Source organism: Echinops telfairi, unplaced genomic scaffold (assembly GCF_000313985.2).
Source record: "Echinops telfairi isolate 266 unplaced genomic scaffold, ASM31398v2 ScPeMD7_2291;HRSCAF=2852, whole genome shotgun sequence".
NCBI lineage: Eukaryota > Metazoa > Chordata > Mammalia > Afrosoricida > Tenrecidae > Echinops > Echinops telfairi.
Genome location: NW_022106189.1, coordinates 5,373,089 through 5,390,157, shown reverse-complemented (window position 1 = coordinate 5,390,157; position 17,069 = coordinate 5,373,089).

The window sequence follows — 17,069 nt, the reverse complement described above, 5'->3', positions numbered from 1 at the left end:
GCCAGGGCTGTGTGCTGTGCAGCCCAGTCTCTGCCTTCTCCGCGGTCAGAGAGCCCCTGGAGCACTTCATTGTTTGTGCCACCCAGGAGCTCCTCAGACCCGAGGGACTTCAACAGACTCGTGATGTCATCTGACATGACAGGCATTATACGTTGCATCTGCATTATGGGCAGTGATCCGATTGCTTTAGGTTACCTTAGATCAGATCAGATATCTTCCACAGAGATAGGGTTAGGATTCCAGCATATATTTTAGGAGGACACAGTGTAATCCTTACAGGGAATTGTCAGGGCAAGAGAAGCTCTAATCCCCAGGGAAGGATGTAGAATTCCACTGATCAAGGCCCAAAAGTTTTTCAGGACTCCACTGTCACCATCTACCAAGTCAGGACAGGGGACAAGTTTCTAAAATGGGTCCCTGGAGCTTCCGGGTCACAAGTATTAGGGTCCCTGAGCTGCAGCCCAGACCTCTGAGTTGGCCTTTAGGGATGGGGCCTAGAGCGGTCTACTCTGGGACCTTCACTGACAGGAGCGCAGGCCATGCTAGCTGAGGTCTCCCCGGCTCTGGCCTCCTGACTGGCTGCATGTGGGCATGCTCACGTCTGCGTTCTCCAGGTACAGAAAGACCACAGGATTGATCAACCCGGGTCTGAAGAGTAAACATGAACGTCCGCCAATGCCATAAATTATGATAAAAAGCTTTCTTTCTGGACAATGGCTTTGTTTTAATTTAGTTTGCATTTCTTCGCTATAGTGCCTAATTAAGACATCTGTTAAATGTCTATAATATTAATTTAATAGAGGGGGTTCTAATAGAGCTGTATTGGAATTGTCCATTTAATTAACCTCATGGGCCTTTAATGGATGTCTTAAATAGACATCATTAACAAGAGCGCGAGACAAATTAGAATTAGAGTCAATAACGTTCTTGGTAATTTTTCCTGAGCTGTGAAGGACGTGTGTGGCTAAGTAGACAAGCGCAAAGATGGCCTGCACAGAGGCAGTGTGGCAGCTGGAGTCCCTGAGGCATTCAACCTGGTCAGCTCAGACCAAGAAGACCCAAGCTCCAGCCATAGGGGCAGCACCCAGGCACCCAGACCAGCCCTTCCGGAGAGGTGGCCAGCCCCCCTTCCCTTTGATCAGCTCCTTGGTGAGGAGTGGGAAATGGGGGCCTTACACTCAGACTCTCACTAAATAAGTGCCCAGGTCACGTGAGGTGGAATGGGACAGCAGGCGGGGTGGGGGTGGGTGGGTGGGGGGATTGCTTAGGATGGGTGGAATGAAGAGGGTTCTCCACTGACCACCTCTTGCTCAGATGAACATCCTTCTAAAGTCTCCTCTCCCTCCACTACATCTGCCCTCATGAGCCTCTGGTGGGGTTGAGCACTCCCCAACTCCCTCTCGCCAGCTTTCCTCCTCACCTGCTTCCGTGTCCTTGGTTGGACCCTCTCCTCTTGAGGCGTCTGAAGGACAGCACGCCCCTGGGCCCGGTCCTCTACATTCCCTCCATGAGCTCTCTCCCTTAGCTTCAAATGCACTGCCTGGCACCGACCTGGGTGTCCCCCTAACCTCTGACCCCGAATGTGCTTCCTGTCTGCCCCCCTCAAGCAGAATGTCTCCAGGACAACCCCTTTGTCTTGGTCACAGCATCCCCTCCCCCACCCCACCCCCATCTGCCGTGCAGTAGGTGCTCAGAGAGTCTTAGAACAGGTAAAGCGGCCCACGTTGACTCCTTATGGGCATGCCAACTGATGTGCTGCACAGAGACCCTCTGAACCAGGGCCTCCTCCACTAGCCCCTCATACCCCCTCTCGCTTTCACACGCACGCAAAAGCTCACTGCCATCGAGGGACCCGATAGGACAGAGCACAACTACCTCTGCGGGGTTTGAGACTGACTGTGGGTTTACGACAGTGGTTCTCAACCTTCCTCATACCTCGACCCTTTAATACAGTTCATGTATTGGTGACCACCCCCCCAACCATAGAATTATTTTCGTTGCTACTTCATAACTATAATTTTGCTACTGTTATGAATCAGGTGACCCCTGTGAAAGGGTCGTTGGACCCCCAAGGGGTCACGACCCACAGGTTGAGGACCACTGCTTTACCAGACTAGAACCCTCATCTTTCTCCTTTAGAGCAGCTGGTGGTTTTGAACTGCTGGCCTTGTGGATAGCAGCCTAACATGTAACAACTACCCCGCCAGGGCTCCTCGTCCCTTGTCAACCTCCCAGTAAGGCCTGGTAGATCTACTCCCAACCCTCCTCACGACTGCCCCTGTCCCCACCCTCCAGCCAGCCACTGCCTTCTGGACCACAGCCACTCCGCCTCTGGCATTAGCCCCACGTAGGCCAGGTGACCTTGTGAAGCATGATGCCCTCATGATGCCCTCTGCTTATAGCCCACATACAACTTCCCAGGCCACGTAGAATTAAAGCTGCTTTCCTGGGGCTATCGAGGCCCCCCCAGACCTGGCCCTGCCTTGCCCCACACCCCCATAGTCTTGCCCTCATGGCTTCTCTGCCGCTCTCAAATGCGCCTCTATTCCTGCCTCAGTGCCTTTGCACTTGCTGTTCTGCTTGGAACGTCCTTCCCTCAGAACACTGCCACCGCTGCATCCAGCTCCTGCACCGCTCTGATGCTCCCTGTCAGCTCCGCCTCCCCCGTCCTAGATCCCAGCTCACTCACCCACCCACGGGCCCCTCATCTTGCCTTTTCTGTAGCATTTATCAATTCTCGAGACCTGGGCTCAATTCCTGGCCTACTACTACACGTCCACGGCTCACTGGGGGCTTCACAGTGACTGAGATGATGAACAGGTTTCAGTGGAGCATCCAGATTGAGAAAGGCTGCCAAGAAAGGCCTAGTATTTGATGTCCTGAACTCAGCCAGGTGAGCACCCCGTGGGGCCAATGGCTTCATCCTGCATGTATGGGAAGCTGGCAGACCAGCAGCGCTGCGGCCTCTGCTCTATCCCCAGCCTTTCAGTCGAGCAGAAGGCCCACGATGGCCAAGACGCTGTCTGTCTTGGGCTCTGTTACAGCCATGGTAGCCCCAGTGTCACGGAAAACCAAGCTCCCTCCCTGCCAACTCACAACGACCTACAGGACTGGGTAGGACTGCCCCGTAAGTTTCTGAGACTATTTACAGGAGTAGAAAGCCGGTCTTTCTCCAGAGGAGCAGCTGGTGGTTTGGGTTCGGAACTGCTAACCTTTCAGCTCACAGCCCAGTGCGTAACCAACTGCTAAGGTCTTCGGCTGACACTTGTTTTCTAACCAAAAGGAAAGCGTGAACCCAGTGCTCAGCTGTCATGATGCACAAGCGCTGGCTGCACCGGCCATGTCTCTGGCCAGTGGCTCTCCCTGCCTCACGGAGCACCTGTCCAGGACCCTGTGCTGAGGCTGACCGGCCACTCGGCGCTCCCACACTGGCAGGCAGCCTGCACTGTGCCCCCACCCCAACCCCTGCCTCTACACAGGCCTTGGGCCTGCGTGCACCCAAGGTGCACCTGTGACACGAGTACTGTGGGTGGCCAAGCCGGAGGAGCATTGCAGTACTGTGGGTGGCCAAGCCGGAGGAGCATTGCGATGGCATCTCAGCGCGCCTTAGAGGGCGGGTGGGGATGTGTGGACTGGGGACACAGTCATCTGCATCCAGTAAATGGTGCCCCTTTGCAAAGAGAGGGAGCGGGCGGTAGTGCGGATGGAGGCCCTCACAGTAGTGCCCCCCTACTGCCCCCCCAAAAAGCCCTCCAGGGTGAGGGCAGGCCTGTTCTTCATAAGATACAAGCCCCCCTTTCCCACCCACCCCCCTTCCCCAGCTTCTGGCTCCAGGCAGAAGTTAAAGACTGCAATAACTATTGAACGCCCTATTATCTGGCTGCCTAATTAGTGTAAGTGATAGTCACGGTCGCTCGCCGAGCTTATGTTTCTCCGCGGAGGTGCCGGCAGCCGCCTGGGCCCTTTAATGGCGGCAGCCAAGCTCCGGCTGCGCAGAGGGAAAGGTAAACCGGGCCATAAACATTATTTATGAAGACCTCTGGGTAACAGGCCCCTGAAGCAGCAGACCTCGGCTCCAGTCCCAAGTCAGAGGTAGAGGCCCTTGGCGCACGCATTCTTCCCTTTCAGGAAGCAGGTCACATGTCCTAGGCCTTCCTGAAGGAGCAACTATGAAGGAGTCCCCACACTGCCCTGGAGAAAATCCCCCAAGGTCTGCCCAGCCTCTGCCAGGCTCCCAGCCAGGGGGACAACCCAGGGGGACTTGCCCTACCTAGCAGGGCCTGGGCAGGAGGGCAGGAGTCGTCACCATCCTTGGCCCCCAGAGGAGGCTTGGTCCGTCGCAGGCAGAACTTTGCCCGGGATGAGCTCTGTGGGCTCTGCCCACCTGGGGACAGGCTGAATCTTACCCAGAGGCCTTCCTGGACCCCCTTAGCTTGCCTCCCCCTCCACCTCCACCTCCCCCTGCCATGGCCCTGACTGGCCTTGGGCCCCATGCTGCCCCCCAGCCCCAGCCCCTCCCAAGGTCACCGGAAGAACTGGAGGCGTGCCCAGTGCTGGCCAGACCTGGCTGTATGTTGGACAAGCCCAACTTTTTTAAATAGTGGGCTTCCCTCCCTTGGGGATTAGGCCCCTGGAAGTTGCATTTGGAAAATCTGGTCGAAAATTCTAGGTTCCGATCCCAGCGCAAACACAGCACGCAGGCTGCCCAGCCTAGGACAAAGGAGTTCCCGTCTGGGAGTTTAGCATCTTGAAGTAAAGAATGCCGCCAATCTCCCTGCTAAGTGTGGCCACATGGGCCCCTCCACCCCAACCCTGTACCGGGCTCCGCACGGTGTTCGTCTGTCTCCTGGCCTCAAGGTGAGAGTCGAAACACGAGGAAGTGTGCCAGGGTCCCGGACTCCCTGAATCCTAACTTGGCATAGAGCACCCAGCAGGTGGTCATCTCCCAGGACGGAGCAAGGTCAGGCCCCAGTCTTGCCTAGTGCCTCTATGCCTTGCCCTTGCCCTCCCCTCTCGGCCAGCTGCCCTCCCAGTGGGCCTTCCAGGGGGTTCCATGGACTGTGACGCCGCTGCCCTGTTAATGGACTCTGCTGGCATAGTGATTACTTATTAGGCTCCTAACCACAAGGTCCAGTTTGAAACCACCGGCCAACACTCCTCAGGTGAAAGACAGGGCTTTCTAGTCCTAAAAAGAGTTACAGTCTCAGAAACCCCCAGGGCTGTGCTACCTGCCCTATGGGGTCGCGGTGCGTCAGCATCAACTTGTTTTAACCCCTGGGGTTGGTTCACGGTGATCCGCAATTTCCACCGTGAAGTTCTCGCGTCAGGGCAACCTTCGTTTCTCCGTTGTCTCCGTTGATGTGAACATAGAAGTCCACTGCGTGCAGTTACTCAGAGGCACCTTGGAAGCGAGGCCCCACCTTCTTCTGGGACAGCCGTCGTGGAAACCCAAACCCCACGGAGCACACCCTGGGGTTGTCATGGATCAGAACAGAGTCCAGGGCGCTGGTTTCTAGACACGGAGGGAGTTTGGGCTGGACCTGCACCACACAGAGCATGGCAAGCGCTGCAGGGGAGCCCCAAGAAGTTGTGCCCTCTCTACAGGCTGCAGATTCCAGCACCAGAGCCTGAAGCAGCAGCGCCTGAACTAAGCGATCCTCCCATCCTCTTTTCAGAAAAACAAATTTCTCAGTGCCCCTCTGGCAGCTGAAAGCTTCGGTGCGCTCGCTAATAGCAGGATGAAGTGCAGCTGTCTGCTTTTGCACCCTCCTGGATCATCCTGCGCCCAGCCACTTTGGGACACTCCGCTGGACTGTTCGGTCCGCTCCCAAGATGGAATTAGGTCACGTCCATGTTCTGGTAGACACAGGCCCGGAGCTCACAGCACTAACTTGTGTTAATGACAAGGCATGACACACAGGCAACTGCTGCTGCTCCTAGGGCCCCCGAGAGCCCCCAGGACACTCGGGAATATCTGGGGGGCCACTTCCGCCACATCGATTTTGGGAGGAACCTAAGCCTGGTAGGAAATGTAGTCTACTGTTAAGCACAGAGTATCACCTAGACCAGCAGTTCTCAACTTGTGGGTCGCGACCCCTTTGGGAGTCAAACGACCTATTCACAAGGGTCCCTAAGGCCATCGGAAAACACATATTTGCAATGGTTTTAGGAACCAAGACCATCTCCAGGCAGGTCCGCCCACATGCAGATACACCCACATACGAGTACCCACAGTGAAGACTGTTACCCATGCTACACCATGCTTCAAGACAAAATTTCATTTATTTGCAATTAGAAATAAAGTATTTCACAATATATAGTTACATATTGTTTTGTGATGAATCACTATGCTTTCATTATGTTCAATTTGTAACAATGAAAATACATCCCGCATATCATATATTTGCATTATGATTCCTAACAGTAGCAAAATGACAGTTATGAGGTAGCAACGAAAATAATTTTATGGTTGGGAATCACCACACCATGAGGAACTGCATATTGCGGCATTAAGAAGGTTGAGAACTGCTGACCTAGACTAAGGACTGCCCTCCCAAAGCCACTCACCCGTACATGCACTCACACGTATCACCAGCACCCTGCAGCCAGCACCTCAATGCAATGGAAATGCTCTCACTTTCTCAGTTTCATGTGCCAGCACCCACTTCCTGTCCAGTCATCCTGCTCCCTGCCAGAAACATGTGACCAAATCCTGGCCAATGAGAGAAGTGTGGAAACCATTCCTTTGTTCGCCCACAGCCCTATCTCTCCTTGCTTCTGGAAGGCAAAGATTGGAGAGCCTGGCTCTCTGGGTGGGTCTGCACCCCAACTCAGGGTGGCCCATGGACAAATGGACAAAATGGCATGCAGTCATGTGCCCACCCCATGATCAGGGCGGATGAGAGCCATGGCGTTTCATTAACCGAGCTTCAGACCACCAGGCCTTTTCTGCCTCATCCAACTATTTGGCCAGCTCCGCAGAACCTGAGTACCATCTAGCCACAAACAAACCTCACTGACAGGCAGGTGGCAGCTGTGCAAATGGTATCTGTGAGAAATGCTGTGGAAACCCGGCCCTGTATTGGTTCCTCTTGGTAACTGGCAGATCAATATAAATCCCTGACCTGGGCCATACCCCAAGAGTCTCTCGAGAGGAAACTGGGGTGGGCTGCCCTATCCCATAGGAGTTTACCAGTGGGCCTTCACGGGATTTTAACTAAGGGAAGCTCAAGAAATCCAATCTCTACTCACATTAGCGAGAGAGAAAGACCTTTATTGCTCGATTTTGCAAACTTGGACGCGCAATCCTGGAGACAAGTTGGGCAAAAAATGGGGCGCCATCTCAGCTCCTCCAAAAGCATTTTATCCCCTAGTTCACAAGCCTTTCAGGAGAGTCAACTAAGAGTTGTGCCCCTCCCACCCTCCGTCCCACATTCCATACCCCACAATCTAGTGATTGTCTTATTGGTTATCAATTGGTGCCCTGGTTACATAGTAACAACCTGACTGCTCTGTTTGCTGAAGATGGACCTGCCGGGTTGCTGGCTGATTTCTAACAGTACCTAGGCCAGGATGGAACCTGGGTCTTGCACATAAAAGGGTGAGCTTTCTCCAAGTGTCTCCACTGCCCTGTGGGGTTGAGTGGAGCCAAGGAGTCATGAGCAGAAGCAAGGAGTTAGGTAGCAACTGCTGGAGTGAGCCCCTGGGGGCTCCAACCCTCTTGTCCAGGGGACAGGAATGCTGTGCTTGGTTGAGAGGGGAAAGTTGAGTGGGGTGGGGGTGAGGGGGGGCTTTGGCAACCCAATAGCTAGAAGGGAAGAAATATGACCCAGGGGGAGGAAAATGTCTTAGCCTCTGGCCACCACCCCCACCCCCCACCCCCGCCCTAGGCTCAGACAAGGACTTTGATGCAGGTAATGTCCTGGGGAGGTGAAGACAAACATTGGTAAAGGACAGCGTGTGAGACATAAAAGGTAAGGTCGCCAAAAGTGGAGTATTGCCAAGCAAGTTCCTGCTATAGGCAGCTGATGCTTAATCCTTTGGGGAATTCTGGGAGAGCATCTGAAACACCCATCAGAGTTATCCCACCAGAGGGGCAAGGGAGCTGGGGTATTTATACTCCAGCTTCCCCAGGTGTTTATTCCCTGATGCAGTCCATGCAGATGGAAGAAGGCGCTTTCTGAGGCTTTAGAAGAAGCTCTCAGGTAAATTGGTGCAGCCACTGGAGAACTTCCGCTGCAGGGCTCGGGCACCAACCCTGATGGAGCCACTACTGTGTTCTGTAGAGATGACTACTTTGAACCTTAACAGCTGAGACTGCTGTTAACATCCCGAGTCACAGGCAACCCTTAGGAACTTGCCCTTAGCTTGCAAGATAGAAAAGCTGGGATTCGAACCCAGGTTATCGGATTCTGAAGCCATTGTTTCCCCCCCACAAAACACAAAAATTCACTGTCATTGAGTGGATGGTGTAGTGATTATATGCTGGGCTGTGATCCGTAAGGTTCAAAGTTCAAAACCACGAGCCTCTCCAGGAGATAGACGGGGCTTTCTACTGCTGTCAACAGGTACAATCTAGGAAATCACAGGACGAGTTCTCCTTGGTCCTTCAAGGTCTTGATGAGATGATCCCCCCCACCCCCCGCAAGCTTCAGCAAACTCAGCAGAGCTCTCTGGACCCAACACCCCCCTGTCTGTTTGTCAAAGTGTAGTGGCCTGCTTGTTGCTGTGATGCCACTGGCATGTCAGATAACAGCAGGGTCACAGCCATGATGATCAGGTTTCAAGAGTGCTGCCAGAGTAAGAAGGACTAGGAAGAAAGACCTGGCAATCTAGTTTTTTTAATTAGCCAATAACAGCTGTGTGGATCCCAACAGAAGAGTGCCCAATACAGTGCTGAAAGATGATTCTCTTGGAAGGCAGAATGCACAGTGACCTCCACCGTGGAGAGGGGCCAGGAACAGGAAACGTTTTGTTCTGTTGTACCTGGGCTTGTCCAGAGGCCGAGTAGCATCCTAGGCTGCAGCTAAGCTCTGCCAATGTCTCTGAAGAGGAAGACCCTCAAAGCAGCCTACCCTTGCCAGGGGCGTCCTTGGGGCTTCTTGTTCTGGTGCCCCTTCTCTGACAGCAGCTTTTTTCTGTCTTTTCTCAAGAATGTTTTTCTGCAGATGTTAATGAATGACCCTCCCATTTCCCGGGCAATGCTGCCTCTTTCTGAAGTGGCTGAAGATCTCTGCTCTTGATTGCAATTTTCTAAGAGCTGATTTTGGCCTCTTGGCTCTCATTTCTGAAGTAATCATGGGGTGAGGGTGGAGGAAAGGGAGAAGAAGAAAGGGGGTTAGACTCAGCTCTTCTATAGAAATTGCCTTTTCAGACAGCAACTGTTCAGGTGCTGGCTTTAGGCTAGTGGAAGAATTGCTTCGAGCCGGGATCCCCACAGCCTTGAAAGCTCTATGCTCACAGCCACTGGTCTGCAGCCACTGTGGCCAGGCTTATCCCAGCGTGACTCAGCATTTGCTGCATACAGTTTTGCCACTCTTTCTGGGCCATTTGATGTTATCAGAAGAACAAAGGCTATTTCTACAAGTCTCATCTTTAATCCTTAAAGTCCGTGGGAAATGATGACTTCAGCTGGAAAAGTTGTATGGCATTCGTGAAGTCTTGCATCTGAAGCGAGGAGCCCTGGTGAGGTAGTGATTACACGCTCTGCTGCTAAGCACAAGGTCAGCAGCTGGAAACCACCAGCCATTCTGTGGGGGAAAGATGGGGTTTTCTATTCCTGTAAAGAGTTACAGTCTCAGAAACCCACAGGAGCAGCTCCGCGCTGTCCTATAGGATCACCGTGACTTGGCATCACTCAATGGCAGTGAGTGCATGAGTGAATCTAACGTGAGACCTAGCTTTCAACAAAGACATCACTGTAAAAATGAAAAATAAAAGACCCAACTGGCAGCCCCCCCAAAAGTGTTATCAGACATGACAATGAAGGACTTTTATTTATCAAAGCATTTCCTTAATAAAGACAAAAGTAAAGCCACAGAAAGATACCACCAAATGAACTCATCTTTATAACATTTTTTTAATTCTTACCAATTGGTAAGAAAAAAAGCAGACAACCCGATAGGAAGATAGATAGGCAACAGCTTTAAATGGCCAATTATCATAGGACAAGGCACTGGGTGTATTTCTCATCAAGGAAATGCTATTAAATCCCCAACACACTGAGCCTGAAGCCATGAGAACCACTAACATGCAAAGGAAAGACAAAGCCAAGGACTAACAAGAAGGTGGAGCAACTGGAACCGTCCTATGAAAGGCGCCACCTTTTTTTCACCCGGTTTTTCTCTGGGCTTCGGTGCTTGATTTTGCAAAATCGGACAATAAAGGCATCTCTCTCTCTCACTACAGTGAGTAGTGATTAGATTTCTTGTGAGTTTGTTGGTCATTTGAAATCCTGTGAAATCCCCTGGTAAACTCCTGGGGGATAAAGCAGCCCGCCCCAGTTCTCTCTCTCGAGACCCTTCGGGACATTTCCTCGAGAGACCGGGTATAGATTTAGAAGGACTTTACATTGTTTTTTGATTGTGGTGCTGTACCTCTCTGAGAGCAGGCTGCTTAGGACCAGTTACATTTAGATGACCTGAACAAGGCTGAGGAGACCCCTCCCTTGGGTGGCACCAACAGTTAAGTACTCTACTATTAACAAAGAGGTTAGTGGTTCTAATCCACCCAGGTCAGGGGTTTATACTGATGCCAGTTACCAAGAGGAACCAATATGGTGCCTGGGGATTGGACAATGGTTCTCACAGGTGGTAGCATTTTAGAAGGTCCATGTCGCACCTGAGCAGAGGCGCTACTGCGGGTCAGAGCCTGGGGGTGACTTCACTCCCTGCAGACCAGGCACCTGTGGAGGCGCCCTGCTGGGTCCTCCCCTGGAAACCCGCAGCAGCGCTGGCTGGCTTGACAGGAGGGCCAAGTGGCTGTCCCTGGGTCGCCAACCCTGCGTGGCCGGAAGCTGGCAGAGCTATAAATCTCAGCCCTCTCCTTCCCTCGTCATGTGGCTGGAGCTTTATGGGAAAGCAATAAATAAATTTTAAAACCCCAAAATAAATTACTCGGGAATTTGTTTTTAATTAAGCAATAAGGCTCGATGGGGCCTGGCCGCAGCCTCATAAAGCCGCTCCTGGGGTGCGGGAGGCATTTGGTTCAGATGAGTGCCTCAAATCAGCCTGCTTTGTGATTAGATGGCGGCTCCCTGGAGGTCACACTCCGCGAGCTGCCCAGAGCTGTCTCCCGCCCTTCCTTACGCCCGGTGCCAGCCAGGAGAGGCCGGTCCAGGACATCCAGCCCTGCCACCAGCCTTCCAGGGCAGACTCTTGGTAACCACGGCAGGGAGCGGGCGGCTCGCCAGGTGGGCGGAGGCTGTTCGCTTTAGAAAGTAATGTGTCCCCGCACACAGGAAATGGGGGGTTTCCGCACAGAAGCCACGAGGACTCACGGAGGAAACCTCCCTTGAGCACTAGGCGTCTCCATCCAGGGGCAACAAACCGTCCTCGCTGCCAGGGCAACGCCATCCCTCTCCCTGGTCTTGGAGAGACCAGGAGGCTGACCGACCTCATTAATGTCTGAGAGTACCCCCGCGGGGTGTACGGGGAGGGGGACCGAGGTCCTAGGCGGGTGGCCTCTCCCTGGCCATGCTGTGTCTGAATCAGAGGCTAAGGGAAAAGGCAGGCAAAGCTGGTCCACAGCACGGAAAGCTGACATGCAGGAATGCCAGGAAGAGACCCTGAGAGGGCGTGAGGACCGAGAGGCACAGGGTATGTGTGGGTGTGGGTGTCGGGGGTGGGGTGGGGGGTGGGGGGTGGACTTTGGAAAGCCGCCGCCACTGTCTTCCCAGACCAAGGGAAGGTCTTTCAAACGTTTGAAGAGCTAGCTTTAAGAACGTATTTTCTCTTTGGACATTTCCTCGAGAGACGGGGTATAGATTTAGAAGGACTTTACATTGTTTTTTGATTGTGGTGCTGTACCTCTCTGAGAGCAGGCTGCTTAGGACCAGTTACATTTGGATGACCTGAACAAGGCTGAGGAGACCCCTCCCTTGGGTGGCACCAACAGTTAAGTACGCTTCTATTAACAAAGAGGTTAGTGGTTCTAATCCACCCAGCGGTATCTCAAAAGGAAGCCCGGCAGTCTACCTCCAAATAGTCACAGCCACAGAAAAGCGTACACGGAGCACAGTTCTACGCTGACACATACACAGGGTGACACATACACGAGTCGGAATGGCCGTAAGGAAGGGAGGCCTGATGGTGTAGCGGTTATGCATGGCCGACAGTTCAAAAACCCACCAATAGCTCTGCCGCAGAAAGGCTGGGCTTGCCACTCCCACTGACAGTTCCGGTTTCAGAAACCCACGGTGGGTCACTATGAGCCAGCATTGACTCAGTGGCAGTGAGTTTGAGAGCTTTATTGATCACCAGGCTGAAGACAAGATTGGAAAAGCCTGCAGGGAAGGTGGAAAAGGGGTGGACCTAGGAGTCTCCAGGAAGAGGATTCGAATGGCCTTCCGAACAACGACAGGATGTGGGCGGCAATGTGGGAACTAGCCAGAGAAAAGTCAGGGTGAACTTCTTACACCCGAGTAAGAAAGCGAGTGTCAGCATACACTGATGGCTGGCCACTTGGGGTATCCTTTAGCTGAACTTCATTTTCCCATACATAAAATGAGATTAATGGTGAGATGAATCGTGGACTTAGCTGCGTTGGGACATTGTAAAGCTCAGGTGAACTATATACAAAAGCACGTCACACAGCAAAGACCCAGTAAGTGGTCACTTGCCTCAATATCTTTTTCTACTGATCCCTTTGTTTTGGGTTGGTTTTTTTTCCCCTAGCATGATACATGATACAGTGAATTTCTCACCTAAACTCCATCCTTTTCACAGACAGTAGTGCCAAGGAGAGGAAATTCCTAAATGTAGGGGTGCTTCCGGGAAGCCCCACATAACTCTTGTAACTTCTGAGGTCACACAAGTGTGACCTCTGACCTTTAAGCCAGAATCTGGGTCCCTTTAGACCATTGGGATCCTATAGACCACTGCTTCCCAAAGTAGGCAATACCACCCATTGTGGGGAACTGGGACCAGCCAAGGGGGCTGCAAGAGCAGATAACTACACTTTATCCTGGCTTATGGGCTATATAGTACAAATGTTTTCATTGCTGGGAGGGGAGGGGTGATTTGGGGTTTTTTGGTTTTCTGAAGAGGGGAGAGTAGGCCAGATAAATTTTGGAGCCTCTGCTAGAGATGAAAGCCTGCACAGTGATCATGCACAAACACCATTTTTAAAGGGACCCAAATTCTGATTTCCAGGTCTGAATAATACCTGTGTGACCTCAGAGGCCACAGAGCTACGTGGGGCTCCCCTGAGGCACCCCTGGATTTAGGAATGTCCTTTCCTGGTACCTAGCTCTGTGAATTTAGGTGGGAACCTCACTGTATCACATCATGCTAGAAAAAGAATCCAAACAAGGCCATAGAAAAAAGATATTCAGACAAGTGTTAAGAATGTAGGCATAGGGGTGGGGGTAGGTATAATAACATCAATATTTTAAAATTTTCAAATAATTGGAAAAACTTGCCATCAATTTCATATGGAAAGGGAAGAAGCCCAGAATTAGCAGAGAACACCTCAAGAAGAAGAATAAAGTCGAAGGGCTCGCCTTACTTGAATTTATCACCTACTACACAGCCACAGAGGTCAGAACAGCATGGTACTGGAATAATGACAGATACTCCGACCAACGGAAATGAACAGAAAACCCAGAAATAAAACCATCAGAATATAGACAACTGAGCTTCGACAAGGGCCCCAAAAGGTTCTTAAGTTGGTCCCAATTCCTTCGCTGATGGTCCTGATAGTTTGGGGTTTTTCTTCTAGATTTGTGATCTACCTTCAGTTTGTTCTTGTGCATGGGGTGAGGTTAGGGTTTTGCTTCATTTTTCTAGCGGTAGATATTCATTGTTTCCAGCACCACTTGTTAAAGAGAGCCCTTGTTGAAGCTCAGTTGTCTATATGCTGATGATTTTATTTCTGGGTTTTCTGTTCTTTTCCATTGGTCTGAGTATGTGTCATTATTCCAGTATCACGCTGTTCTGACAACTGTGGTGCAGGGAATATGTAAGCTAACTGTAATAGGGAAGAGTACAGATGAAGGTACACACAGATGAAGCTGAAATCGACAAGTGGGATATACGAAGGATAAAATACCTGTGTGCACTGAAAGACTTCACCAAGAGAGTAACAAGAGAACCCACAGACTGGGAGAGGATTTTTAGCAATGACACAACAGACAAAGGGCTTATTACTAAAGTCTACAATATCTTCCTAGCCTGAAAAAAAAAGAATAAAACTGACCCCTCCCTAGAAGTCTGTGCTACCAACGACAACACTAAACCTACAGGTTGGGAAGAGAGGCCGGCCTGCACACCCACACAGAAGCAAACCAAGGAGGAAATGAGAGAGCAAGGGACCAGACCCCATATCAGCACACCAAGCCCTGAGGATGATGTCCTGGGAGGGAGCTGCTGAGGCACAGAAAGGACGGTGGGAAAATAGTCATAAAGGTCAGCAGAGAGACCTGGAATTATATATGCTTTTTCTTTTCTTATTTCTATTTTCTCCTTTTTCTTCAATCTTTCGTTTTCTTTTTGTTTTGTCTGTTATTGTTGTTTTGCTTACTGTATATAGGGTGGCATGGGAAGCAAGCCTGAGGAGAAAGCAATGGTTCCAGAGGGACCTGGGAGGAAGCGGGGGAAGGGAGCAGTGAGCAAACAGCGCCATGGACCGGGGAAGAAGCAGGGAATTAAAAGCAGCAATGAGGAGGACATCAGAGCTCCTTGGCGGTTGGAACAATAGCAATCCAGGTGAGAGGAATTACTGAGACAGAAGAAGGGCATGATGGTGGGGCAGGAGGAAGGTAAAAGGAAACAGAGGAAAGATCTAGGAAGCAAAGATATGGATAGAGGTATAAAAGTGTGTACATATGCAACTATATTAATTTATATAAATCAAGATATTGGCCTATGTACATATATTTAGATGGCAATACACTGAAGAAGTGGATAGACTTTGGGCTTCTGCTCAAGCCCTTGCTCAATGCAAGAACACTTTGTTCTAACAAACTGGCATCCTGTGATACTCACCCTCCTAGCACGATTGCTGAATATAAAATGGGTGCACAAGCAAATGTGAGGGTGCACAAGAAAGCTGATGGTGCCCGGCTATCAAAAATGTAGCATCTAGGGTCTTTGAAGTTCAACAAATGGCCATCTAGCAAAGAAGCAACAAAGCCCACATGGAAGAAGCTCACCAGCCTGTGGGATCATGAGGTGTCGAGGGGATCAGGTAACAGGCATCAGAAGACCCAAAACAAAAAACATATTGTTGAGAATGAGGGGGGTTGGAGCAGAGACCCAAAACCCGTCTATATAATAGGACATCCCCTCACAGAAGAGTAACATGGAAGGGTTGAGTCAAGCAGGGTGCAGTATAGCACTGATGAAACACACAATATTTCTCTGGTTCCTTGAGGCTTCCTCACCCACCCCATCCACACCCACCCCCATCCCACACACACACTAGCATGTCCCCAGTCCTGCCTTTCAGTTCTAACTAGAGCAGAGCATGTACACTGGTGCAGATAAGAGTTCATGACACACAGAATCTAGGTCAGATAAACCCACCAGGAACAGAAATGGGAGTAGCAATAGCAGGAGAGTAGGAGGAGAGTGGGGGGAGGAGGAGAAAAAGGGGAATCTACCACAATGATTGATGCATAATCCCACCCCACCTCCAAGGGGATGAACAACAGAAATGTGGGTGAAGGGAGACAGCGGTCAGTGTAAAATAAGAAAATAATAATAATATATCATTTATCAAAGGGTCACGAAAGTGAGAGGGTGACAGGGAGGGGAAAAAGGAGCTGATATCAAAGGGCTCAAATAGAAAGTACATGTTTAGAAAATGATGATGGCAACATATGTACAAATATGCTTGATACAATTGATGACTTATCTTTTTAAAAGAGAGAGGGGGAAACATTAAAAATAACAATAAAGCAGAGTCAGGCCAGCCCCTATCCCAGTTACATCGACCCCCCTCTCCCCAGAAGAATGCACTACAGAGGACAGCACTGAAGATACAGCCTGGGGAGCGTGGCAGGTCTGCCCAGTCCACACGGAGCAAACTAAGAGGGAAAGAGAGAGGGTGTGGACAGCATCCTGGCCACCAAGCTTCGAGGACAACATTCCTGCTCAGAGCAATCAATGCACAGAGTGGACTGTAGAGTCGGCCCTACCACAAGACACGATGTCCCCTTACTGACCCACAGCACTACAGGGGGCGGCACCAGAGACAGTGCAAGAATGGTGCCCATACTGATCCTCCTACACTAGGGCATAACTAGGGAGCAAAGCAACAAAGTCCCCAAGGAATTCTGAAAATAGACTTCAGACTTGGCGGGGCTTGGCACTGCATCAGACCCAATTGGAAAACATTCATAAGGGTCAGCATACAGACCTAGTACTATTCATAGGCTTTTTCCCCCATGTCTATCTATATAAGGCAGGTAAGATAAACAATCCTGAGGAGAAAGCAACAGACCAAAGGTTCCAGGGGTGGTGTGGGGGGACAGGGAAGAGGAGGAGGTGGGGGAAAAGGAGGGGAAGCCAACAAACCCAGAGACAAGGGAAAAACAAGAGATCTAAAATTGATGGTGAGGAGGGCATAGGATGCTTGGTGGGGTTCCATCAATTGCAATGTAGCCGAGAGGGATTACGAGGAGCTGAATGAAAGTCGAACCTGATCGTGGGAAAGGGGGAAAGTAAAAGGAAGTAGAGGAAAGAACTAGGACACAAAAGACATTAGGCATGTATATATGTAAATTCATTAATATACACCAATAGGGATATAGGTTTATGTACATATATTTACAGGTTAAGTATTAAGGTAGCAGATGGACTTTGGGCCTCTATGCAAGTCCTCCCTCAAGGCAAGAGTACTTTGTTCTA